At 37.7% G+C, this 27,661-nt stretch overlaps 1 protein-coding gene across 1 annotated transcript in view; it reads right to left on the bottom strand.

Annotated features, from left to right (window-relative positions):
* The window catches only part of rasgef1ba (RasGEF domain family, member 1Ba), a 153,205-nt gene that overhangs the window by 68,684 nt on the left and 56,860 nt on the right, over positions 1-27,661 (bottom strand). The gene's annotated exons all lie outside the window — the stretch shown is intronic.

Here is a 27,661-nt window from a genome sequence, read left to right as displayed (position 1 = left end):
AAAGTAAGAGCATTTCCACAGTGAAGGAAACTAACAGGTAAAAATTGTGTGGTTATTGGATCAATGGACGAAGGTCATATGAAAATGTGATGAGTCCAGATTTACCCAGTTCCAGAGTGATTGAGCATCAGGGTAGAAAGAGAGGCAGATTAAGTGATGCCTGTGAGTGCAGTGCTATGATGTGGTGTTTCTGCAGTGGGTCTGCAGGTTTAGGTTCAGCAACAGTATGTGCTGAAAGAATGAGGTCAGCTGACTACCTGAATATACTGAATATAGACCAGGTTATTCCATCAATGGATTTTTTCTTCCCTGATGGCACAGGTATATTACACGATGATTCATGGGTCTGGAATTGTGAAAGAGTACAGGTTCAGGGAGCATGAGATCATCATTTTCACACATGGATTGAGAGAGTTCACCACAGAGTCCAGATCTTAACCTTATTGAGAATCTTTGGGATGTGCTGGAGAAGACTTTGTGCAGCGGTCAGACTCTACCATCATCAATGCTGCAAGATCTTGAAAAATTAATGCAACACTGGATTGAATCAAATCTTGTGACATTGCAGAAGCTTGTGGAAACTATGCACTGATTAATAGTACACCAGAAAGACAAAAAAACACTCCACACAACTCAGAGAAAAGCTTATTAAAGAGTATTGAAATCAAGGGATGTATATAAAAATAACTCCAAATCACAGAACACCTGGAGTTCAGTTAAATCCATTCTCAACCCTTTCAGACCCTACATTCATTACAACTGACATAATGTATTTTCTTTACTTTTTAATTGTTTTGCTGCACATTATAGTATTTGAGAGCTGTTGTCCATCAGAATAAACTATGAACCAGCCAATGAAGCCTGGCCCCACTCACTGCACTGGATTAGTGTGCAGTAGTGCTAGAGCCATTGAGGGAAGTAACAGCTAATTCTTACTAATTTAATGTGATTTAGAAAACTTTTTAATTATGCTTTTTTTTTTTACTGTTTAAGGATGGTTTTTGAAATAAAAAATGTCAATATGAAATATAAAATATTTCACACAGGCTTCCAGTGAAATGAAAAAATAAAAATAAAACTATTAAATATTTTAGTTAACTGGATTTATTCGCTATTCAGATTTTATACTACAATACTAGAGTCTTCATTTATGTGCTTTACATACAGAAAACAGCATTTTTTCCATCACTGGAGATACAGAAGAAATTTGCCACTTTATACTTCAATATACTTGAATCCCTTCAGATAAATTGTTGAATTGTTGAATTAGATTAGTCACTTCCAGACAAGGTAAATATTTATGCAATCACTTATTTTACTTTGAATATTTTTATTTAATTCATTACTTTTTTTTGTACTTACACATTTTTGTAACTTGAACTTTTTTATTCTTGTTAATAAAAAGCCAAATTACACTGACCATGATACCATTTATAACATCAATAAATAAAGAAAACATCCAAGGAGTTTAATACTTTTTATAGCTACAGTATAGTGGAAAATAAAACTCCCACTAAGGGCCTGAAGCTCCTTCACGGATGGGAGGAAATCTTGCCTCTGTACACAAGGCTGTAACATGTATAGGGTTACAGTCTCATCTGGAATAGGTGCCTACCGCCTTGATCTCCTTGACTGCTCGCGTTATTTGAAGTCAGACTGAGGTTAATGGAACCTGAAATTGACACCGTTCACGAGCCATCCATAATATTGTCACATGTCCCTCTCACTCAGTCCGAGAGTGCTGTGCTGGAACGCTTTGTTCGATTTAGAAGATTAGAAAAACACTTCCATTGTTCAAGCTTTTGCTTCTGCTGATTCATATCTATGCTAATCCGAGCAAGCCATCCATCCCACAATAATCTGCTGTATTATGACAAAAAGGCATCAGAAAATTTTGTGTGAGTTGTTTGTTTAAAAACAAGAATACTAGAATAAAAACAAATAAAGAAGTAATTCATTCATTGGGAGTAAAACTGTAGATATTTTCAAAGCTCTGAAGGAAGGTAACAATTCTTTTTTTTACACTATAAGGCGCACAAAAATCACCAGTGCACCTTTTAATCCAGTGCACCTTCTACAAGTCAGGTTGTGAGGAGCAGTTAAGCCACTCGGCTAAGTACAGTGTCATACAGGAGTTTCAGTTTAGTTGTCCAGCACCAGAGCTGGAGCAGTATAAGCATTAGCCTCAAAGCATTATTTTCCTGTTCAGAGGTGAGTGTTATCGGCCTGTAGCCTGCTGCTAAACCCCCGCCTAGCATTGCTGCAGCAGCATTAGCGTTAGCTGCTAACCACGCTAGCTCTTTCGGCGTTCAGAGGCGAGTACATCAGACTATAGTCTGTATATTTACCGTGTTAAAACAAGCAACGAGAGACGAACCGCTAGCTAATATCGCTCTGTCTTACTGGAACACACAGGGTTCCTCAGTGTAGTGCTGTCTAGTGGCATAAGCTGCTAACTACTAGCGATTAGCCACTAATGATAACGCTCCAGCCTTAGTGCTGGTGAAATTCGGGAATCTTAGCTTACTATAAATAAATAAAAAGGCTTTATTCACACAAATAAACCGTTTTCAGGAGAAAAATCTGTGAACATTTAAAATCAAGAAAGTCTTCTTTTATAACAGTTTTGTTTACTTATCTTAGCTTTACTTAACTTAACTCTCCACACATTCTCTAGTGAGAACAGTTTAGGACTGCAGGCAGGCTGGTCCGGTACCTGTACCCCCTTCTTCTACAGTCATGCCAGTTTGTAGCATGTGGTTTAGCATTATAAAAAAATGGACAAACATCCCTGGAAAATATGTTGTCTTAAAGGCAGCGTGATGTTGCTGCATCTAACTGTAAATTTTAGTGACTAGAGTTCACAGGGATGATCAGCACCCAAACATGTGCTCTTCTAAACAACATATTAACAGCAAACAAAATGTCTGTAACAGTAGTCTGTAATTAATCACTGTAATTAAAGTAATATATATATTTTACCTCTTATTGCACAAGTTAATATAGGTCTATGGGCTACACAATACATGTTCATGAAGCAAAAATTACTATGTCATGTTTACTGCTCACACATTAGTGTTAACTTGTGCTAAACGGCAAAAAACGAACAAGTTAGTTCACGCTTAACTGAGATAGAAACACAAAACTCACTATTTAAAAGTACTTACATCTCTCTCATCTGCTGACTTGCCACTAACAGTAGGTACAGATCCTTCAGTCAAACGAAGTCTGCTGGCTAATCCTGCTGTGTACTGTCTGAGGTTTTTATATAAAATGACTAGGGGTTAGGGGTGGTTCTATGTAATTTCCATATTGTGGATAATTTCATAATTTCTACAAACAGTGGGTGGAAAATTTGGGCCCAAAATACCTTGAAAAGAGTTGGAACCCATCCTTCACATGGCCTGTGAATTGAATAGGCATGCTGCTTAAAACCCTGATAGGATCTAATCATGGTAGAAAGTAGAATCGTTTTAATGCTGCAGATGCAATTTCTTTTTTGTGGAGATTAATCCACAAACATGTGCAACTGTGTGTTACCAAAAAACTTAAGCCCTTAACAGCCCTTCACAAAATTCAATAAGGGTTAAATACTGTTGGCCAGAACTATATGGTTTGATTTTAAATTAGTTTAACCTCAAGTCACTGTTTAAAAAAAGCCATTTAGACCTCTGTTCCCTTACTGAAGCTAATGCATGCTAATAGACCTGTCCAGTATTAGTCAAGGTGTCAACTGATTATCCTGCCATCACAAAGACATGGGTGGTCTTTGACATCTCTGAAAGATTTGTAAACACCAGGCTGGCAGCGCTGGGGCACGCATGCAAATTCCAAACGCATTATCCTGTCCAACAGTTTAACAAATGACTTAACAAATTTAATCTCACTTTAACTGAAAGATTTCTTAGGCTGCCAGGGGCTGGATACGCCATGAATAAAACATGACTCAAGGTCTCCTACCAAAGCAGAAGGAGAAAGAAATGAACGGAGAGAAAAGAAATCTCTCATACCTCCTTGAGGCTAAACATAGCTTTCTTTTGTCTGGAGAAAGAAAAATCGCTGCTTAATTGACCAAACCCACGTCTCATTTGTTCTGCTGTAAAAGAGAGTATCAGACAGAAGTACAAAGTACAGAATTCAGCTGTGAATCTTTCTAGGCTTTTGTTTTACATTTTTAGATCACAGCAGCACTACCGGTTCTGACTGGCTGCTCCACAAAACATTGAACACAATGAGAATCATAAATCATTTGGATTTTTAATCATATTTCAGACAGAAAAGCTCAATTACAATCTTGCAATTCCAAATCTTGTGTTTCTCACATTTCCTATGATTATTGACTATTTAATTGCAGACAGTATAAACCCAATTTACAGTATTTCATGGACACTGTACATATATTCCTGCTTTTCTGACTTGCAACAGATTCCAATAAAGCATTTACCATTTTGTGGATATGTAGAGTCAATCCTTCTTACATTATTTGAAAGATGTGTTGGCATCAGCGAAACCAAGCAATTAAAAAAATTAAAGCAATTAAAAAAAAACACTTAAAAATGATAAGTTACTTTGATTTTACCAAATTGAAAACCTCTGGAATATAATAACGAGGAAGATGGATGTTCACAAGCCATCAAACCAAGCTGAACTGCTTGATTTTTTGCACCAGGAGTGGCATAAAGTTATCCAAAAGCAGTGTGTAAGACTGGTGGAGGAGAACATGCCAAGACACATGAAAACTGTGAATAAAAACCAGGGTTATTTCACCAAATATTGATTTCTGAACTTCATGAATATAAAGTGAGACCGGATCATGTATTCACCACAAGGGAACCGCTTCAGAGTTCGTTTGGGACCGGACTGAGACCACCTCCTCTAGCAGGTCTCGGTCTTGTTGTTTTGATCCGCACCAGAGTGCGATAACTGTTTTAACGTCTGCTCAATTAAACTGCACTAAGGGTGCAAACAAACCAGAGTCCATTTTAACCAGACCAAACAGTGCTGGTGTGAAAATGCCCAAAAAAAACACTGCATTAATGCATTTATCATACTTTCTGTTTAAAAATGGTTCTAATTTCATATGGACTTTAAAACAGTAGACAGTAGAGTTTTTCTTTTCTCAGAAATAAATGTTGACCTTAAAGCCATGTCCAGACCCATACTGAGTTTTGCATGATCAGCAAAAAAAGGGAAATAAAAGGGAAAGAACAGTTTCCTCTTTCCTTGCATCAGCATTATTTCAATTACAGCACTAACTGAAGTGAGCTGGGGGCGCAGGGGGTAATCCAATAAAATTCCAATAAGCATAATAGTGAGATCCATCAGCCGTACACCTTGTGTTCCTGCTTTCCTTTATAAACACTAGAGAATTTACTGATCCAATATCTACATCAGGATGAACCCAGTGGGGAAAACTATTAGACAGTTGAGGTGATGAGCAATACATCTGTTTATGTAACAAATAAGACCTAAATTATTGCAAAATACAAAATGTATATGTTAACTTGGGAGGGAAGGAGCCCTTTTTCTTACTATCTTCTGATCTTTTCCTCTGCAAACTTGTGAGTAATTAATAAGCATATTGGCCTGTCATAATTATGTTATTGACTAATCGTAAGATAAATAAACGATCGACAATTTTTAATTTTTTTTTTTTTGCACTTGCTGCTGTTAGTGGCTTTCACACCATTTAATCAAGAGATACATCTGTAGCTTCTGTTTCAAAACCGCTTTCGCCTTTCCCGCCGACCTTGACTCCCGCCAAGTGTGAAAATATGTGGTTAGTCAGTCAGTTATTTACTCAATCTGACTCAAACTCAAGCAGAGCTGCTGTTCAACATGTGAATGAGCCTTGTAAGGAAGCAGACTCATCCTTCCAGTCCATTACCAGCAAACGCTACTATCAGAATAGGTGACTAGTGATCTTAGTAACCTTAAAAAAGATTTGATCCATGACTCCAAATCCAGGATTTATTCTGGTCACTGAGTTTTTGAAGAGATCCTATCAATGTGATTCAGCTGATATGTTGACTTTATATAAAAACAGTATGTATGTGTATATGTATATACACACAAACACTCGCACACACACAATAAAATCGCAAAAAAACCCTGGAACTATTTATTGTCCATTAAAACACAAACAAGTTATTGTGACAGGACTATATGTATATATTTATTAACTATAATGAATCTATAGCTAATGGGTGCAAAAGACTACATACATGCTATAGAATTTGATGAGCGAGCAACAGTACATTGTATTTGTGTACTCCCAAAAAACAGTTCATCAAACCATAAAAAAATATTTTATTTCAGTATAAGGTTAAATTAGGCAACATTTTAGCAAAGTAATCCAATTTTAAAGTTTATTCTTTATTACTCTATTTTTTTTTTCTTTTTGGCATCATAAAACAAAACTGTCTAATTTGTCCAATTTTTTTAAAATTTATGTTATTTATTATAACTGGCAAAATGATGATATTTTATTGTACTGTGATGAATTTTCTTAGCGAATCGACAATATGCTTTAATAAGAATATCTAGGATGTCATGTCTGCTAAATGAACACTGATCCATTTTTATTTCATTATTTCATTAAAAAAGCGTAAAAAATCCTGACAAATTGGAAGATTTGCAGCAAAAACTCAATCACTGTGCTGTGTATGAAGGAATCGGATACTACTCATATATTTCCTCTGTGTCAAAAAATGTGGAAAAATACTGTGTATATTGAAAATGTCTGAAAATATTGTGATTTAATATTTTTACCATTTCACCAAGCTCTGAGTGTGTGATAACTTAGTGTTCATATCAATATCAGAATTATATTTTTTCAGCCGATATTAAGAAATATCATCAATTTTGCACATACTGTATACTTTACAGCATTAATGCTAACGTCAATGTAGTGTTCGTAGTCTTGCCCAGGGACTCTTATTGGTGTAGTGTAGCATTCAGTCACCCAGACCTGGAATTAAACCCCAGCCTCACACATGGTAGCTGACTCGCAGGCAGTGGTGTTATCCACTGCACCACACCAACCGGTGAACGGTTGTATTGTGCACAGATATATGAATCATCCTGTTAATAAACTCATGCATGAATATGGTTTAGTCTGACTTAATATCCTCCTTAAGGAAAGTATGCTCACTCATTTTCCAGAAATACAAAAACTGTACTAAATGTGCACTGTATGAGATATTTTTGGCTTTTTTATGTTTTTGTTTTTAATTTTAGTTATAGTTTAGATATAGTTATATTTTAACTATAGTGTAATAGTTTAAAGTTTAGTAGAGTAAGTATTTTATTTTAAATGGTTTTAATAGTGCTTTAGTTAAAATATGTTTATTTTAAATAATAATACTAAAAAGCAAATAGAAACTTTGGATCAAAATAAGACATTTAAAATTTCAGAATAAAATGCCATAAATCCAATTTCTAATTTATATCTACTAACATAAAAAAACTTTCTCTGAACTCATTTGAACATACTCCTTTGTTCCTAGTGATTTCCTCCACTTCCATATCAGACTTTCAGAGTCACTCATTGGAAACTCTTAATGTGTTATTAAAGCATGATGTTTTTTTTCCCCTGCAATAATAAATTAAAAAAATTCCTGGCAGAGATATGATCATTTCAACACACTGACTGCGTCCAGCAAAACAGAATGACTGCTACCATTACACAAAGACGTCCAGTGGAACTTTCAGTGGCTTCTGTAGTTCAGTGAAACTGAAGCGGGTCAACCTCGAGCTTCCTACAGTGCTGCGGCAGAAAACGAGGAGTTCATTCAAATGTGCAGGAAATGGAGCCGGCTGGACGCGTTCAGGACGGCTCCAGACACATCCAGCCTGGCCTGAAGTTCACACTTGTGGTTTTGTGTGTTTTCATTTGCTTTTCAGTAAAGGCCTCTGTATACTTCTTACAAATGCAACGTTCGCTTGGCTTTAGCAACTAATGGTGGACAAAGCATACAACCACTGATGTTGCACAGGAGCCTCACTTAAAGTGTACTGTGAAAAAAATTCATTACCCCGATATAGGCCACTTCACAACACAACAACAATTTTACTAAATGGTATTTTAACATCATACTCTAGAAATCAGATCAGAACTAGTTACAAACTTCACAGATCCTTCACAAACTGTCCTGTGATGATCTAAGAATGTTCAGTGTGTGTCATTCAGGAACTTAAGGAGTTAAAGATCAACTTAGCCCTCAACCATATTTTTCCATTAATAGCTGAAATGTGTTCCTTTGTTTAAGCCCTAACCCTTAAAATGTCTTAACCTTTAAAAAACGCTTTTATTCGTGTTTACGCAGCTTGCCCTCGGCTACCGGAGCCCTGAGAGAGCACAATTGGCTTTGTTCTCTCTGGGTGGGTAGATGGCGCTCTCTCCCCAAATCACATCAAAAGGGTGATGTCGATCAGCACAAGGCGTCTGTGAGCTGATGTATCAGAACCGAGTCACTGCGCTTTCCTCCGAGTGTTCTGGGATGCTACTCGGCAATGCTGCATCAGCAGCAAATAGAAAAGAGGAGGTGGGGGCGCCAAATGGTCCAGCGGTCTAATGTGCTGCCACTATGAGTGGGTGGTGGCAGGTTCGAATCCCCACTCATGCAGCTCTGCCATCAGCTGCCGGCGCCCAGAGGGAGCACAATTTGCCTTGCTCCCTCTGGGTGGGTAGATGGCGCTTAAAAGTGGCGTCGGGCGATACGAGGCAACTGTAAGCAGATGTATCGGAACCTAGCCGCTGTGCTTTCCTCCGAGCGCGCAGTGATGCTGCTCAGGTAATGATTCTTTAACAGTAGCTCGAAAAAAGGGATGACTAACTTCACACGTGTCGGAGGAGGCGTGTGCTCGTCCACATCCTCCAAGAGTCGCAGGTGCCACTGGTGATGGGGACGCACAAAGGGGTGGGACAATTGGATAGCCAAATTGGGAGAAAATGGGGAAAAATCAGAAATAAAATTATAAAAAAGAAAAGAGGAGGTGACTGACTTCAAATGTGTCAGAGGAGGCATGTGCTGGTCTTCGTAGTCAATAGTGATAGGGGGAGTCCTAATGAGTGGGTTAAGTAACTGGCCGTGTAAATTGGGGAGAAAATGGGGAAAAAAAATAGAAATAAAATTATATATATATATTTATAAAAACACACTTTTATTGTGGTAATTTCCACCTCTGCAGCGCCCTCTCAGGTTCAACTGTGCAATAAAAGCAAGGATAATGTGTCCATGTACAATATGCAGATCAGTCCTCCTGCACTGCCCCTAAACCCATACATCAACCAATGCCCCTCCCAAACTACCCACTCCCATTTTTCTGGCTTTTTTAAACTTGAGCTGAGGGTGGAGTCAGCAAAAATAAGGGGGTTTAGTTCACCTTTAATGTGATTTAAAGTAAACTATCGATATAAAACAGGCTTTTCATGAACATCTGCCTTAAATGAGGATTTTCAGGATATTTACTGTAAGATAAGTACTGTACAGTGGCCCTGAGTATGTAAACCATCTGTCTGCTAGTCATTTTTTTTATTTAGCTCTACAGCAGTACAACCTTTTTATCACTATTGGTTCCTGAACAGAGAACATCTCAATACCAGGAGCTAAAGGTCAGACTTATAACACAATCATACTCTGTCTTATAATGTTCCACCACTTGGTGAGCTCATCCACTTTACCAGCAGTTCTGAATATAATCACTGCAGAAGACTGCAGATTCAATCCCTCTGCTTCACCTACTGGCTTAACAGCGAGCTGCATGCTCTGAGCCTCCAGTGAACTGTCAGCACTGATGGTGTCTCCAGCACCTTTATTACAGCTGCTGAGAGCCCGCAGGCTTTGCCACAGGCATCCTACAAGAACGTGACCCAGAACTACACTTCCACCAGCTGTGTACACCAATCTTCTAAAGCCTATGGCAGTGTGTACGAGACTGCAGAGCTTTATTACTTGAGGGGAAGGATGTGTTAAACTTACATTAACACTGCAATTCATTTACAGTTGTGTAAATGTAGGGTGATTTTCATTGCAACCATACAGGATTTTTTTTTTAAGGAAAGATTTGTGACTGCAATATTTTGGTAAAAAAAAATCAGAGACTGTAATCTTAATGAGAAAATCTTGATATGATTTAAACTCTATTCTAGAATATTGATTTGTCAACCCACCATGATCCCATTTATTTTAATTGAGACGTGTTGGTTCTGCAAACCTAGTCACATGGTGCGTCATGGGTGCGATGGGATGCGAATGAATCCATCCAATGCAATGCGTCTATCCAATCAGATGAGAGCAGGTTTTTGCCTGACATGTGTCCATATTTAAACATTCCAGCGAAACACAGAGCAAAAATGATTGCCCTTTCTGGTTCCCTGATTCATCCCTGCCACAATTACAGGAACTCAGATCAATGCAATACAGTGTGGAGAAAAGTTGCAGAGATTGTTGGACTCTTTAACAAACAAAATACAGGAACAGGAATGCACAAAATAATAGAACAATTAGAGCCTTAACAAACAGAACTCTATCCTACTTTAACAGTTAAACATGAAAAATAAGACTCGGGTCCCTGAGAATGACAAGTTATGATACTTAAGGTACCAAAACTATTATTATATTTGAGGCTAGACAAAACAACTGTTATTTTTATATTTTCTTTAAGTTTTTCTTTAAGAAGATGAGCCTCACCACATTCTCTGGAGAAAGAGCTGCTCTTTGAGCAGTCACAATGTCCGCGGCGTCGGCTACAGTGTGCTGCGCCATTTGCGTAGTGCATGCGCATGCTTGCGTACCTTAGAGGGAGGGATCGTCGATCCTCTTTTTGATTTCGAGGCTCGAGACCGTGACATAATTTTGATCGATTTCGATGAAATATCGAAATTGTGACACCCCTAGTTTGAAGAGAGATCCTCCGCCCATCCTTCCACCTCAGAATCAGGGATACTGCCATTCATGAATACAGCTTTTGTTCCAGATCACAAATACAGACCCCTGTATTAAATTTAGTTTCCATTACTATTTAGAATGTGTTTTTTTTTTTTTTTACTTCATTACTAGCCCTGAATTTCCCCTGGTTTCTGTGACCACGGCTCACTTTAATTAGATAACATTACATTTAGCTAATCCGCTTAAACTGTTCACTGGTATCTTAGCCACTGTTCTATCCGAGCCAGGTCTGCAGGTCCTTAAGCCAATTTCATTTCCTTTTGGATTACTCGATTGAAAAGGGGGGTATCGGGGGTGGGAGGGGGGGGGGGGCATGCAAATAGGAGCATTACCAAAAGCAATTTTCAGCCACGGTGGAAGGCAGGAAGTCAATATATGTCAGACGGAATCACACTTCACAGGTTCAACGAGGCGTCGCACGGATATTCACATCAAAAAGTTCCGTCTGTGAGGGCAGTTTCTACACTGCTTACCAATTTTGTTCAGGGAGAGAGAGAGGGAAAGAGAGATAGAATATCATGTGCTGTGTATTGTCTTATCACACACTCAACACAAAAAAAAGACCATTTAATGACACACTAAAAAGACACAACTGTTGCAAAATTCTAAAAGCAACTAGAGAAGTGCACTTCTAGCTGTTTCGGTTGTTAAGCCAGGATGTTGCTGTGGCATTGCTAAATTGTTGCTATGATATTGCTAGGTGGTTGCTATGTGGTTACTACTAGGTGGAGAGTACGGTATCCAAAGTTGCCTCTGTGGTGTTATTAAGTCGTTGCTATGGTTTCCCAGATTGTTGCTATTGTGTTACTATATGGATGCAAGGTGGTCACTACGGTATTACTAGGTGGTCTCCTAAACGGTCACTATGCTGCACTGACTTTTAAAACGAGGCACTGACAACTTTAAAAGTCCACAGGTAATTTATTTAAAAAAATTAACATAAAATAAATGAAAAATAATAAGTCAACTGACGATAACAAAAAATAAAATTTAGGGGAATTAGATAGGGGAATATATTGCAAAATTTATTAAATAGAAATGCATGATATTCTAAAGTTATTTTTTTTGGCAACAGCAGAATTAATTTTCCAATCTGTTCCCCTATCTTGTGCATTTGTTTGTGCTTGTCACTCGACTTATCGTGACTTCATTTCACGATAAGATATTCTCAATGCCTCGTTTTAAATGTCAGAGGTTCAGGAATTCTACTAATAAAGTGTGGAGCTACTTTAAGCTTTTTAATGATGCAAAAAGAGTGATTTCTTTGCATGGGCAACTCCTATCCTATATGCCCCTATCATTAGCATTGTAAGGCTGTTAGAAGCATGGGTTAAAAGTGCTGTATTTCAGAATGCTGGTTGAAAACGGAAGTGGGCTATGTAAAAAAAAGTTTGTACTTGACATCATGTTTCACTACAAGCCAAGTCTATCTCACACTGAATTTCTTCTTTAAGGCATAATAAAAATTGTGGATCCCTACTAGGGGTGTGCCATATCGTATCGTACGTGATAATATCGCCAAAAATTTTGAATATCATGAACGATATTTTACCCTGAAATATCCTGCCATATCACCCACCCCTAGTTATCGCATCAGAGTACTACTTTTTTCCGTTTTTAGCAAAAGAAAAATTTCTCATTTCCAATTATATATCTACTAGAGACTGATTATATGACTTTAATCCTGGATATATGGAGATATTTGGAGTGCATTACTAGTATCATGACATTCTGGATCATTGACTTCTGTTATCTGATAAAATTATTATTTTTTAACATCTCAGTTAGCCATATCATATTGCATGCAATAATAAAATTCTAAATATTTTTTTCTAATTCAGTGTTTTGTCAAATCGGCAAAAGTATCGTTACCATGAAAATACCATGAAATATCGTGATATTATTTTAGAGCCATATCGCCCACCTCTAATCCCTACTAAAACTACTAAAAGAGAATTGGTACAAAACAAAAAAGCACAACAAATTATGGTTTGATAATCCGTGTATCATTCGTGCAGTGTTATCTACACAGTCTGTATTGCTGTAGGCAGCATAAAAAAGTATGTAGGCGGCAATTCACAGAATAACATTAACTAAATATGACATTTAGCTACGGAACGTTAGACAAACACCTGAAAGATCCTGCCGATTTTTTCTGTTGTCATATCGTCTTCTTTCACTGCAACGCGTTTAGTTCCTCTGAACAAGATAAAACTCTCCATCCTCAACTCCATCCAAAGCCTACAGCAATACAGACTGTGTAGATAACACTGCAGTGAACTCCCGCGCAACAGAAACCCACCAAGAATAAACAAATCAGTAACTTCCGGGGCACACAAATGGGTCAAGTTCAAAATCAAAATCAAATTCGGCTCCTGGTCCGTTTTTTAAATTTCCAATTTTTGTTTGGATAACCAAATAAAAATACAAAATACAAGCCGTTATTCGTTTTTTGGTATTATATTCAAAAACGAAAAAACGAATTGGTTTTTTAATTTTCCGATTTTGATTCTCAATTGAATATCAAATGAACGAATGATACACGGATTTTTGATAACCAACACAATTCCAATTCCAATTAGACACATCATAATATATCTTTTTTTCATATATATTTATCAACAGACCTCTATGATACAGTATATTGTGCACCACTATACCCATGCCAGCTGTAGATTTCAGCAAGCTGACTGATATCCGTTTTATTGTTTTTCTCTGCCAGTTACTTCCTGCTTTATTCATCTAAATCCATAGATCTGAATTAAATGACATAGTATTCAGTAAGCTGCTGTCGGAACACACATGCTTTAGCGTATTCAGGGAAAATCCCGGATTACTGAGGCGACGGCCGGAGATTGGGATGCTGCAGTTTGATGGAGCTCCTCCCTGAGGTCAGTTGGCATTGATCTGTTATGTAACTGGTCAGTCAGGACCCTGCGCTGCTGCTGCTGCTGCTTGGACTGCATGACATCAGCTCTAATTCTCAGCCCCGGAGTCTTGGTCTGTGTCTTTAATACAGCCAGCACCTGCTGACAGGAGGAGAACCATCCTCTGGGAGGCTTATGGGAAGCTTATGTAACCTAATGTGCATCCGGAACGGTAAAGGGTCGGAAAAAGTCAGGAAAATATGTGAATGGGTATCTTTACCAGGCCAGGAAACAAGCGTGCTTCAAAATAAAGGTTCTGAAATTGGTGGTAGTTGCTTTTTAAAATAACTTTTTGTTGAAATAATTTTTTTTTATTTTTTTTTATTAATATATGTTAAACCATTTCTTGTTGCTTTTACTGAGGATAATTAATTGATCGCCTGTTTTACATTAGCAGTTCCATTCTAATTATAAATGTTATGCATAGAACTTTATGCTGTGCAATTTTAGTGATACATCTACCTCAGCAGTTCATTTTAGTGTGGGAAGTTTCATGGCTAAATTGGAGCAGCCTGGTGGCCAATCTTCATTAATTGCTCATTGCACCAGTAAGAGCAGAGTGTGAAGGTTCAATTAGCAGGGTAAGAGCACAGTTTTGCTCAAAATATTGCAATGCACACAACATTATGGGTGACGTACCAGAGTTCAAAAGAGGACAAATTGTTGGTGCACGTCTTGCTGGAGCATCTGTAATCAAGACAGCAAGTCTTTGTGATGTATCAAGAGCCACGGTATCCAGGGTAATGTCAGCATACCACCAAGAAGGACCAACCACATCCAACAGGATTAACTGTCGACGCAAGAGAAAGCTGTCTGAAAGGGAAGTTCGGGTGCTAACCCGGATTGTATAAAAAAACATAAAACCACGGCTGATCAAATCACGGCAGAATTCAATATGCACCTCAACTCTCCTGTTTCCACCAGAATTGTTCGTCGTCTAAAACCAGGAGTTTCAGTTTCATTGTCCAACCCCTGTAAGTCACAGATAGCTAACACAGAAAAACAGCCTTTTGGTATACAAACAAATACTAAAGCCAAGTTATCCTAAGCAATCCTAACATTAGAGGAAACACTACAATCTAGACAAAAAAATTCAAGTCATTTTTCTAAATAAACCATTCATGCTTAAAAAAAAACTATTGCTTCTAAAATACAAGATAGGCTGGGGTCACAATGCATGAAATTAAACTAAAAGAAAACAAGTTAATATTTATAAAGTTTTAAGAGTATAGAAATCAATATTTGGTGCAATAACCTTGTTTTTTACATGACAGTTTTCATGCATCTTGGCATGTTCTCCTCCACCAGTCTTACACACTGCTTTTGGGTAACTTTATGCCACTCCTGGTGCAAATAATTCAAGCAGTTCAGCTTGGTTTGATGGCTTGTGATCTTCCTCTTGATTATATTCTAGAGGATTTCAATTTGGTAAAATCAAAGAAACTAAATTTTTAAGTGGTCTCTTATTTTTTTTCCAGAGCTTATTGTGTTGAGTTATTAAGCTAAAATGACGACAATGTGCAATTTGTGAGTCAAATATATGATTCCTCGAGGCAGATAAAATTACTCCATCATTTTTTGTAATCAGGGTACTTGATTCACTCCTTTATCTTTAGTAGGTTATATTGTTTCATATCTCTTCCACTTCTTCAGTATGCAGCTTTGTGATTTCAGACCCTTCCCCAAGCCTTTGCTTTTCTTTAGTCATAATTTTGGCATTAGGCGGTGAAGTCAATTTGTCGTCTCATAAAAAAGATTTACCCCATGGACTCTGACACTGGAGTTTATGTGCCTCTGGATTAATTATAAATGTTGGCACCATAAGCATCGTACATACCAAATCACGTCAAGGCAAAGCTACAGAAAAGACATTTCCAGAACAGCGGCTGGAGCCAGAGCCTCGTCAGAACGGTCAGAATGGATTGCTGTTGGATTCGTTCTAAATTCACAGTGCACACTCGGTGTTTGCGTGGGGGTGAGCATTGCTTTTGTTTGAGGGAAAAGCTTCCAGACGCAAGCTGTTGGAGCTCGTAAACACAGGGCCCGACTGACCTTGCTCCAAGTGTGTTTGTCTTCCAGCAAAAGGCTGCTTTGATGAGCCCCTGACTCAGCTCTTTTATATGGGCCGCGCGTTATGGACGGCCGACCGCAGCCTGGACTCCCTCTAACGATGAATTTTGTCTTGTTTCGGACTCCAATAACAAACTGCCTTTTGTTTTTAGTGGCCTAGAATGATGGTCACAGTGGGGAGAAAAATACACACTATGGATAAATGTTTATCTGCTTTTGTTGGAGTAACTGTCTACTGTCCAGAGAAGATGACTAGAGGGGGTTCTACTAGATTTTGAAGCACTGCTGCTGCTGTTGCTGTTGATTGAATTCAGCAACCAGAGCCTTAGTGCCATCATGATGTTGAATGATCACCAACCCATTATCTTATCTTTTCCATCTTCTTAATTTATTCCAGATCCATTAGATGGTGCACCATCATCTCAGTGAACAAAGTTAGTTCCACTGCTCCACAGCTTCACACACCGGCTCACTTTGGGGATGTTAACAATAGTTAATTATGTGAATGGGTATCTGTACATGCCAGGTAACGAGTGTTCTTCAACATAAAGGTTCTTAAATTGGTGGTAGTTGGTTTTTAAAATAACTTTTTGTTGAAATACAGTGTGCTGTTTTTAATATATGTTGAACTATTTCTTGGTGCTTTTAATGAGTATAAAGAATTGACCGCCTGTTTTACATTAACAGTTCTATTGTAATTATAAATATTATGCATATAACTGTATAGAATGCAGATGTCGATCCAATGCAGCTAGGCTAACAGACTGCTGGTGTTAATAGAAATGGCTAGCAGCTAGTTCTGCAACCGATGATTATTTTGGTAGTCGACTAATCTGCCGATTATTTCTGAGATTAGTTGATTAGTCAATGATTATTTTTGTCATTCCCTCCATATTAGCTTGCTGTGGGTTCGGCCCCTGTTTCTAGATATCGCTTTCAGATCAAAATGAAAGAAACAGCAAAAATTGAGATTTAAATGCCATAGAAATATCCAGAATATTTAAATGAGATTTAAATGCCATTAAAATGTGGAAAGTGCTGCCATTTAGTGAGGAAATGTATAATCTGTTGTGTTTGGGCACATGCTGATTTGATTGTCCACAGTAATTTGAGTAGTGCTACAAAGGAACCATTACCCGACAATGAACATTTGGAGTTGACAAATTTTTATAATTGACATCGTTGCAGCCCTACTAGCGGCTAACGGCTAACTGGCCCATGCTAACTGTTTTTCAGAGCTAAATTAATCACTTTTATCACTGTTTTCTCAATTAATTATGTTGAAAACACGCCTCAGTTGGATTCCGAATGATGATGAATTATATATTCATATCACAGTTGGGTTCCGCCCTTCACTCGCTCTGATTGGTTTAGACAGGGATATGAGTCTGTCTGATGTTGGATGATCACCAACCCATTTCATCTCATTCAACGCATTCAAAATCCATTAGATGGAGCACCATCATCCCAGTGAACAAAGTTAGTTCCATTGCTCCACAGCTTCACACACTGGCGGGCTGATACACCTCTAGTACACGGTTCACTTTGGGAACATTAACAATAGTTATTAGCATGATTATCTGCTTCAGAGAGTCATATTCTATTGGTGATATTTAACTCTGTAGGCTCTATGCAAGCTGTGGGACAGCATCCTCTAAATTCAATGTAATGTAATGTAATATAATGTATAACTCAATAAATATTGTCCATATCAATCTAAGCGTTCAATCATTTATTTTTGCTGGTAGCTTTTATCTACTGCCTTGCATTGCAATGAATTTTCTTTTTGGTTTCAATTGTTTTCTTAATTGAGTGTAGTATCAAACTTGAGTTGCATGGAATACTGATACTAGAAACGTATCTCAATATTTCATAATTAAAAACTGTAAAATACTCCATTTATGTAGTACTGGAACTTTAACCCAATCAGCACCGGTCACCAGTCACGTTTGACACAAACATTGCAGCTTGGAATGTGCTTAATAACTCAAGAATGCCTCAACACTTCAGCATAAACTATATATATATATATATATATATATATATATATATATATATATATATATATATATATATGACTAGATAGAACTCTGGTGAGGATCTGCGATCATTCCATTGTGGAAAACACTCAATAATAAACAATCCTTCAAAGTTTCTTTCAAAGTAACTTTCTGTGACTCGTTCACTGCTTTATTTCTCAGTTTTCATTCACAATCCAGTGTCTGAGGTGAGCTCTGTGTCGGCTCTGAGGTTCCCCACGGCTATGTTTACACCAGCTCAAAGCATAATAACAATGCATAGGCTTGCAAACAAGTTTTGAATCATTGATTCGAATTTGCACTCGATTCGTAAACTGATTCAAATGAGTCAACTCAACACTCAACTCATTGTGTAAGTTTCTCAAAGCGTCCAAACAACAAAAAAAATCACAAGATAATTCAGGACATATCAGTGGATTGTAAAGTTTAAAGGTCTCCCAGTTGTAAATGCCTTTTTTCTTTTATTGTTAATAAAACACTTCCTATGAACCCTGTATTCATAATGTATTATAAATGCATTCATAATGCATTATATGGCATGCATAATACCCTATAATGACTGTAATAAACCTGTATAATAACTTATAAGTACTTACAGCGACATTCATAAGACATTATAAACTACACGTGTAAGGGTTTATAAAGACAGGGCATATAATGCTTTATAATATCTGTTCATAAGAACACAAGATTTCTCAAATTAAGCATTTGAAAACTCACTTCACTTATAGTCAGTAATGACTGTATATAAGGCTTTATAATGTGTTATGCCCTTATATAAAAGCCTAATTTGAGAAATTATAGCTGCATATTATAATGCATTATACCAAATATATCAAATCTGTGTTACAGTGCATTACAACACTACATTGTACAATATTCTTATGAACAGATATTATAAGACATTGTAAGCCCTTTCTTTATAAACCCTTATACTTGTAGTTTATAATGCGTTATGAATGTTGCTGTAAGTATTTTAGTAGCTGTAACTACTAGTAGTTATTATAAAGGCTTATTACAGTCATTATAAGGTATTATGCATGTCATATAATGCACTATGAATGCATTCATAATGCATTATGAATACAGGGTTCATAGGAAGTGTTACCAAAAACACTAATAATTGTAGTTCCATAGTTGATCTTCTATTATTCTATTCTTTTCTAATGTATAAGTTTTTGCTGTGGTATTGTTTTAGTACTGGTATTGATATATTTAGGCAGGTATCGTATTTAAAAACATAATTTGATATCAATAAGTCTGCTGTTAACTCTATACAGTATTAGTAGTACCCAAGGCTCTGTGTTGATCAATCTTCACAGTCCACTGTACTTTGTTTTGATATGGAAAAGAAACCCTCATCCAGTTGGCACTGAAACTCACTTCCTTTGTTCAATACGGCAGAAATGATGTAAGACACACACACACACACACACACACACACACATTCACACACACAATGTGGTGGATGTATTCTGGATTTCCTGTTTGTTCCTCTATGATGGTTTACATAATTAGGGGTCATCCATCGGTTACTAAGGAAGAGCAAAGAGCTTTTTTTTCTTAAATCTTTCCTTTCCTCACTCAGGAATGAACTTTTCAGGAATTAACTTTTATACACACACACACACACACACACACATCAAACTGACCTTCATAACCCCCCCCCCCCCCCCCCAAAAACTGTCATTCTGTCCAAACATGTCATTCTCCAGTGTTTATTCGAGTTTATACGAAGCGTCCCTCAGAGCGCACACGGCTAAATCTCTCCACCGCTGCATTCATCCCTCTGTGTTATTTTCGGGACCCTCTGAGGACTACGTCAATTTCTAAGGAAGTGCACGCTGGCATAAAAGCATTTCTGGTTGCCATGGCGATCCAGTCAGTTACATGACATCAAATGAACGCGGCTGATTGATTGTGACTGCTGACCTAGAAAAACCCGCACTGTATGAGAAGCACTGAGGAGGAATCACAAATACAACAATAGAAACCAAGAATCCATAAACATGCCAACCACGAAAATAAATCAAAAACACATTTTCTAGCAAAACACAGCACAGAAATATTCATTTTCCATATATATGTGTATGGAACCGGAAAGGAGGTTTATTTTGGGAGTAAAACAGGCCAATACAGGCTGCAATACAGAATAAAAGCACATAATAATATAAAATATACATATATATTGTAAGTGTTCTGTTAGAAACAATTTTAGATATACACTCAGCTACTAATACAGAAGCAGTGTTTAATGGATTTATAACACGAGACATGCCAGATATTTTGGCATTAGAGTCGTAGAGGTTCCTAACTGGTGTCATTTAATAATCCATTTCTAGCAGTTTAAAATTCTCATTCAGTTCCGATGAGCGTACAATTCCCACAAATCTTATTTTTTGCACTATAAGGCATATTTCCTGACGTTTTTTCATACACAAGGCGCACCAGATTACGAGGTGCGTTAAGCGTCATTAGTAAGGAATAGGGGTGTCTCCATATTTTCCCTCTAATTCAGCTGATCTCGTTGCAGGGTGGTGCTGGGGGGTAGGATAACTAGGTTAAGTAAGCTAAGCTAAGCTAATCTACACAGATTTCTCTCCTGAAAACTCTTTAGTTGGGCAAGTAAAGCATTAAGGCTGGAGCATTAGCATTAGCCGCAAACCGCTAGTGCTAGCCCAACAGCGCAACACTGGGGAACCCTGAGTGTTCTGGTAAGCCAGGGTGATATTAGCTAGTGGTTCACTCCACGTAGCTTGTTTTAACATGGTAAACACACAGACTACAGTTCAATATACTCACCTTTGAACAGCGAAAAAGCTAGCGATTAGTAGCTATAGCTGCTCCAGCAGTGCTAGCCAGGGGTAGCAGCAGGCTACAGTCTGATTATACTCACCTCTGAACAGCGAAAGAGCTAGCCCTTAGTGGGGTTAGCAGCTAATGCTAATACTGTAGTATATAGCAGTATATGGAAAATGTGTTCAAAAAACCTGGGGCCATTGATTAAAGGATTAATGGTTATTGGCATAATGCTGACTTGTCAAAGAGCCTGTAATAAGGACCAGAGGTTATCTAGTATTATATGAAATTGGACTTCACACCATGTCAGAATATCAGGGGTAGAACTGGAGGAAATGTGACTGCTGAGCAAAAAATGCAGTGGAAGGAGACTTTATTTTTTATTTTTTGATCTTTCCATACAAACATTCAAACAACTGATATTGAATTTTTGTTTGGTATGTTATAACAGTATGTTTCAGACTTCCTTTTGTTGCTTCTTTCTGTTTGTTTTTATCAATTTTGTTTAAATTATTGTATTAATGTAAAAAAAAAAAGATTAAAACTACTCACGAAATAAATGAAAACTGCCAATGCTCAAAATACTAATGCTATTAAAGAAAAGAACCCAAAGAAAAACAGGGCTGAAAAACAAGGAAACATCAAGGAAAACAACACCATCCCAAATTCTGCATATTAGTATGTAAAATGCTTATCGCCGGATGATTGATTAATGCTGTTTTCGTCTTTCATCTCGCACATTGTCATGCAGCCGTCGTGTGGGACAAGGCCAGCGGGTTTGATGATAAGGTCTGTCTTTAATTGCCAGCCTACAACGGATAAGAAAACCTTCCCTCGTCAACCAGAAAAAAAACACTGATTAAAATTCCGCCACTCTGTCCGGCCAGCCAGCCTCGTTCCCCCGTTGCCATGGGTTACCAGTCACCACTAATAACCTCAGGCAGCTGGTCAATCAACAATCAAATAATAATGATACTCTAATGCCAGACAAATTGTCCATCACGGCTGATGAATTTATTGCAGCCATTACGTCCCGTTCTTCCCATAAACGCTTCAGGGATTCGCATGAAAAGGAATCTGTCAGAGACAATAACAGACCCCAACGTGACAGAATATTTGATTTAGACCAGAAAGAAAACCATTTCACGCCAGCAGGTGCTCGTTTATTAGCTGTTGCGCTCATGCTAGTCACTAATCTTTCAAAGCAAGCGAGAAAAATACTGAAAATATGAATTTTGTTCTGTAAATATACAGTGCATTGTATTATAGTGTGATGTTTTTGACTACCATTGTACTGAATTTCAATGTATTATATAATTTTTGCACATAATAATATAATAGAGATGGACCAATCAGAGTTTTTTGGTGCGATAATGATCGGTCGATTGGCAATACCAGTCCTGGAAAGGTTAATAATGGGCTGGATACCTTATGAACCTTTCCAGGCAGACAAACTAGGTAATGCAGAGAATAGTTTACAGAGTGTAGTTACCTATTACTGTGCTCTAATACAAATTGTACTGGGCTGAGAGCTGTACTCTCAAGAATGATATCTAGTTGAAGAGTGTGGTACTGAGAGGATGAGTGGTCAGGAATTTACCAGACAGAGGTGTCAATTAAATGGAAAAAAAAAGTTTGGGAATCAGGTAAATATCCTTTTGGATATTTTTACCCCTTTGTCTCTACCAAGATCTAAAATATCTGGGTGGCCTGTGTCAGGGTCTTTACAGTGTCTATGCCTTGTGCTCTAAGGGGTTTAGAGTAAGTGGTGATGTGCTCAGGGTCTTGACTTTATTACAAAGAGACACGATAGTTTTACACACTCTACAATTATGTAGGTTCGCATAAGAAAACTCAAATAAGTACAGGGCCTTACACACTGTAAAGTAACATATGACATTGCAAACACTGTTATTAGTGTAAAAATGTCTATTTTAAAATGTTGTCCGTATTGCCGTGTCGTAGTGCTGTTAGCCAATCAAAGGCAATATGTTTGCATGCTTGAATATTCATGAGTAAGATCCGAACCCCACCCTCCTCCCCAGGATCTTAACTTTAAATTTTTTACCGCACCTTCTGGTAATGGGGAATGTGTAATTACAAAATCAAAAATTTGTTTCAGTGCTAAACACAATGACAGGCTATGCTATGCTAAGCTACATGGCTACTGTGGGTTGTCTTAGTGACAATGAATAACCCAAATAACAGTATGTTGTTTCATTCTGTGGCAAAGTAACAGGGTTTTAAATAGGTTTCTAAAACTGCATCTGGGCATTTTTGCACACATTTACTATTTATGCCTCAACACAAATTAAATGCTGGCATTTTTTAGAAAAAGCAAAAGATGCCACTATATAAAATATTACTGTTATTCTGGGGCACTCTGTATGATGCCGTGCATTAAAACAGCAAAAAGAATCATTTTTATAACATGCCTCCCCCCACCCCAGCTTCACATAAGCTGCCCATGTCCCTAGCAAAAGGATCACGGGCCATAACGGAGAAGGTGGATGGGAGATTTAGCAGCACAAGTTCGCCACAACAACGCCTCCCTGACGTAAAAAAAAAAAAAAGAAAAACAGAAAAAGAAAAAAAAATCAATTTGGCTTTTGCTGCTATTGTAATTGCATTAATCCTTAAAGCTCATCTCATTGGAGTTAAGCCCTTAGCACTGATCTCATGCGCTGCCTTTGTTCGACATGCATACGTTAACATAATCTCGGGCGCAGATCCACCTGTGTCTTAACGCGTCTCTGAGCATGTCCAATCCTCCTAGGTTTCATTAGGCCGAGAAAATATGGCTGATGCCCCCCAGTTCTCTAGAATGGAATAGGGCCCCCAACTGTTAGCATCCTCTGAACGAGAAGAGCTAAGAGGCAGAACTGCTGTCCAACACAGCGAGCGCTTTTTTAATTAGCTACTATCTCCTGGAGTCGCTAAATGGACGATTTCCATTTTCTGCAGGGGCTTAATCCGAAGAATAAAACATTCATTTTAAACCAGGCAATGTGAAGAAGAAAAGTCATGGTAGTGAGTCTGCATAGATAGAAACGGCATTCATCAGTGTGACAGTAGGTGTTTAAAACATGCATGGATGCTATAGTAAATACAGTGTATCACAAAAGTGAAGACACCTCTCACATTTCTGCAGATACTTAAGTATAACTTTTCAGGGGACAACACTGATCAAACGACACTTTGACCCAATAAAAAGTAGTCTGTGTGCAGCTTATATAACAGTGTAAATTTATTCTTCCCTCAAAATAACTTAATATACAGCCATTAATGTCCAAACTACCAGCAACAAAAGTGAGTACACCCCTAAAAGACTACACCCCTAATTGCTTGGCTTTTTTTCCTCCAAAATGTCATGTGACTCGTTAGTGTTACTAGGTCTCAGGTGTGCATAGGGAGCAGGTGTGTTCAGTTTTGTAGTACAGCTCTCACACTCTCTCATAGCTTCTGAGTAATATTAAAATATTAAAAAGTGTTTTAAAAGTATTTACAATTATTGAAACATGTTTTATTGTGATAAAAATTATTTATATAATATGAATTATTGTACAGTTGTGACTACATTTCCTCCAATGCCACACTCCAAAAATAAGTGGACAGTAATAAGTATCAACCCTATTTTTGCTTTTAATTTAATCTCAACTGAGGAATATTTTACTAATGGAGCTCCACCGTTGAGTGTTTTTTTTTTTTGTTTGTTTGTTTCAGGAAATCATTGAGAGCTGTGGGACCAACAATCGTATTGAAGACATGCTGACCTACCTCAGTCAGCGTCTGTCAGATCCAAATGCCAGTGGTTGGCACCAGGCAACCAAATTAACAGAAACAAAGGGCATAATGAAGCATCACTGAGTTTGGCGATCAGTGAATTTGGCCCGTCAGACAGAGACCGAGCTGGTCCGGCGTCTGAGAAAGAGAGCAAGATCTGCCAAGAGGCAAATGACTTACTCAATTACTGAACCAGCGGACCAAAGAGTGAGAGCACACAGGCAGCTTTGTTCTTCATTTATTAAGAAAAAAAAAACAAGAGCCATTACGGCACATCATGCCACCCACCTACGGCACCACCGGCCGTCCGGCTTTCTTTGTGTTATTGGCAGAGGCTGTACATAAATCAGAATGTCCAGTACTGAACCTTCTGGACAGCTTGTTCTAGGACATTTTTCTTTTTCACTTACTGGTGGCACAACACACAAACATCTAGCTTTCTGTGGCTCTTCTCCTTAAACTTATGTCAAAGAGCTAAAAGGCACTGACATTCACAAACCTGTATATCACTGTATAATGTTGGCATTTTAGTTTGAAGCCCATGCATTTTAGGTATTGATACATTGTAAAAATTAAAAAAACACTTTTTTAAATAACCAGTTTTTAAATAAATGTTTCTAATTTTTCTATTTATAGGTATATGTTTGAGTAAATAAACATTATTATTTTATTCTATAAACTAAAGACAACATTTCTCCCAAATTTCAAATAAAAATACTGTCATTTAGAGCATTTATTTGCAGAAAATGAGAAATGGCTGAAATAACAAAAAAGATGCAGGACATTCAGACCTCAAACAATGCAAAGAAAACAAGTATATATTTATAAAGTTTTAAGAGTTCAGAAATCAATATTTGGTTGAATAACTCTGGGTTTTAATCACAGTTTTCATGAATCTTGGCATTATGTTCTCCTCCACCAGTCTCCACACACTGCTTTTGGATAATTTTATGCCTTTACTCCTGGTGCAAAAATTCAAGCAGTTCAGCTTGGTTTGATGGCTTGGGATTAACCATCTTTCAATTTGGTAAAATCAAAGAAACTTATATTTTTTATTTAGGGTCTTATTTAGGGTCGACAATATATAATGAGCCAAGGGAAATTAAAATCACTTATAAGTGAACTGCAGCTGAAATTTCTTACATTACGAGATGTAAGCTTTTTAGTATGAGGCTCCTCCCCCTCAATTTATTTCCTGTTTATTCCCATGTATAGATTTGTACTCCTCCTAGAGCCTGACATCCTTCGACTAGAAAGCTTTTGACCACTGTGGACTTGGCAATGAAAGGTAATCTATTAACCTATTATCTCCTCAAAAAAACAAGACTTGTAGAGTAGGCAGTTAGACCGTTGGGCCACTCTACTTTCACTCAGGTCTGAAATTACATTAAATAAAAACACAAATTCTCCATTAATTCACCTTCCTCTTCTTTCTGGGATTGTACATGTAGAGTTGTTCTTTAGGAAAATGTATGTATCTAGTTCAGGTTACAAATGCAGAAATATGTTTCTATATACAGTATTTAATCATTCATTTATTCATTAATCATCAGCAACTTTTTGGTCAGGGTCCACTTCTTTTGTTTTAATGAAATTTTAAAAACACTGCAGCTACATCCTCCAAACACACCTAAACAAATACTAAGTTACTATCCCACCACTGAAAACCTTCCTCACTGCTGTTATCTGTTTTTTTCTTCTCCCAAGCAAAGTCACATTAATTCTGATCTAGCTGTTCATATTGCCATGTACTAGATATGACCCGGATTTTAGTACAACATTGGAAAGTGGGCTTAATGAGACGGAGGAGGATGACTTGCTGTGACAACCCCTGAAAAGGGAAAAGCCGAAAGAAAAAGAAGAAGAAGATTGGAAAGTGGGCTTAATCAGAAAAGTCAGATTTAGTGTGTTTTTTTATGCTTACACTGCAACACAGACACTCAACTGGCTGTAAAATGGTGTGTCCCTTTAAAGAACAATATGTTACAGCTTCATTTTCAATAATACTTTCAGTCATAGCTGCATCCCTACAGTTCTATTTTATTTCTTTATTCTCTATTTAACCAGGCAAGTCATTAAGAACAACTTCTTATTTACAATGGCAGCCTGGCAAGAGGCAAAAAGACTATTGGGAAGAAAAAAAAAAAACGCACACAAAAAGTACAACAGAAAATGACAAACATCAGACAATATCAGACCTGTGACAACAACTTTTCTCACTCAAAATTTCTGAGATTGATTTCTTAAAAGCTGACTTAGAACAGCTAAACAACTAAACAGTTTTATTGTTTTTATTGCAGCGAATTCCACTCTTTGGCTGCAGCAGCTTGAAATGCTGATAGACCAAGTACTGTATTCATAGTCTTGGGGACCTTTAGCATAATGCGCTGAGCAGTATGGGTGTATAGAAGATGAATAGCAGAAGATAAATAGTGTATCAAGCTACATAGATACTGAAGAGACAAATCAAAAAGAGTTTAATAAATAAGCATGTACTAGTGACGAGTGTGTTGAGATGGCCAACTTACAGCAGAGTCAAGAGAGCAATGATTAGTGATAAAGAACGTTACGTTTGTGGAGAAGACTTTTGCAGGCAGATCTGTATATGACATCGCCGTCAGGGGCGTCGCCTGGCCTGGGCTTCCGGGGCTTTAGCCCCAAATAATTTTCTAGCAGCCCCGAATCATTTCGTTCAGCTCAGCTGTATTATTAATGAGGAGACAGGACACTGTCCATGTGTGAATAGAAAATCTCTTAACGCCAATCACAGAGCCATTTCAAGGAAAAAGTTCCGCCATTCATTTTAACAAAACGGTGTATGGTTTATACAGACTAACACCACGAAAGTTAGCTTGAAAGCAAAATTGGAAATAAGCAAAGATGGTAACGTTAGGAGCGTGAAATAACGCTTATACTCTCCTCTCCTGCTCCGTGGAGTTGTCTTCAGGTGAACGCTGCGCATTTTTTAAGCACTTCTGTTTGTTTTGTTGGGTGGTGTTGGTTTTAGCTAGCCGGCTGGACTGTGGTTAGGTTAGCGTAGCTTGCTTTAGCTCAGCATTAACTTAGCCTAGCCTGGCTGGTTAGCGTTCTG

Source organism: Astyanax mexicanus, chromosome 22 (genome assembly GCF_023375975.1).
Source record: "Astyanax mexicanus isolate ESR-SI-001 chromosome 22, AstMex3_surface, whole genome shotgun sequence".
Lineage (NCBI taxonomy): Eukaryota > Metazoa > Chordata > Actinopteri > Characiformes > Acestrorhamphidae > Astyanax > Astyanax mexicanus.
Note: the sequence above shows the minus strand (reverse complement) of the source record. Positions and strands in the feature narration are given on the sequence as shown.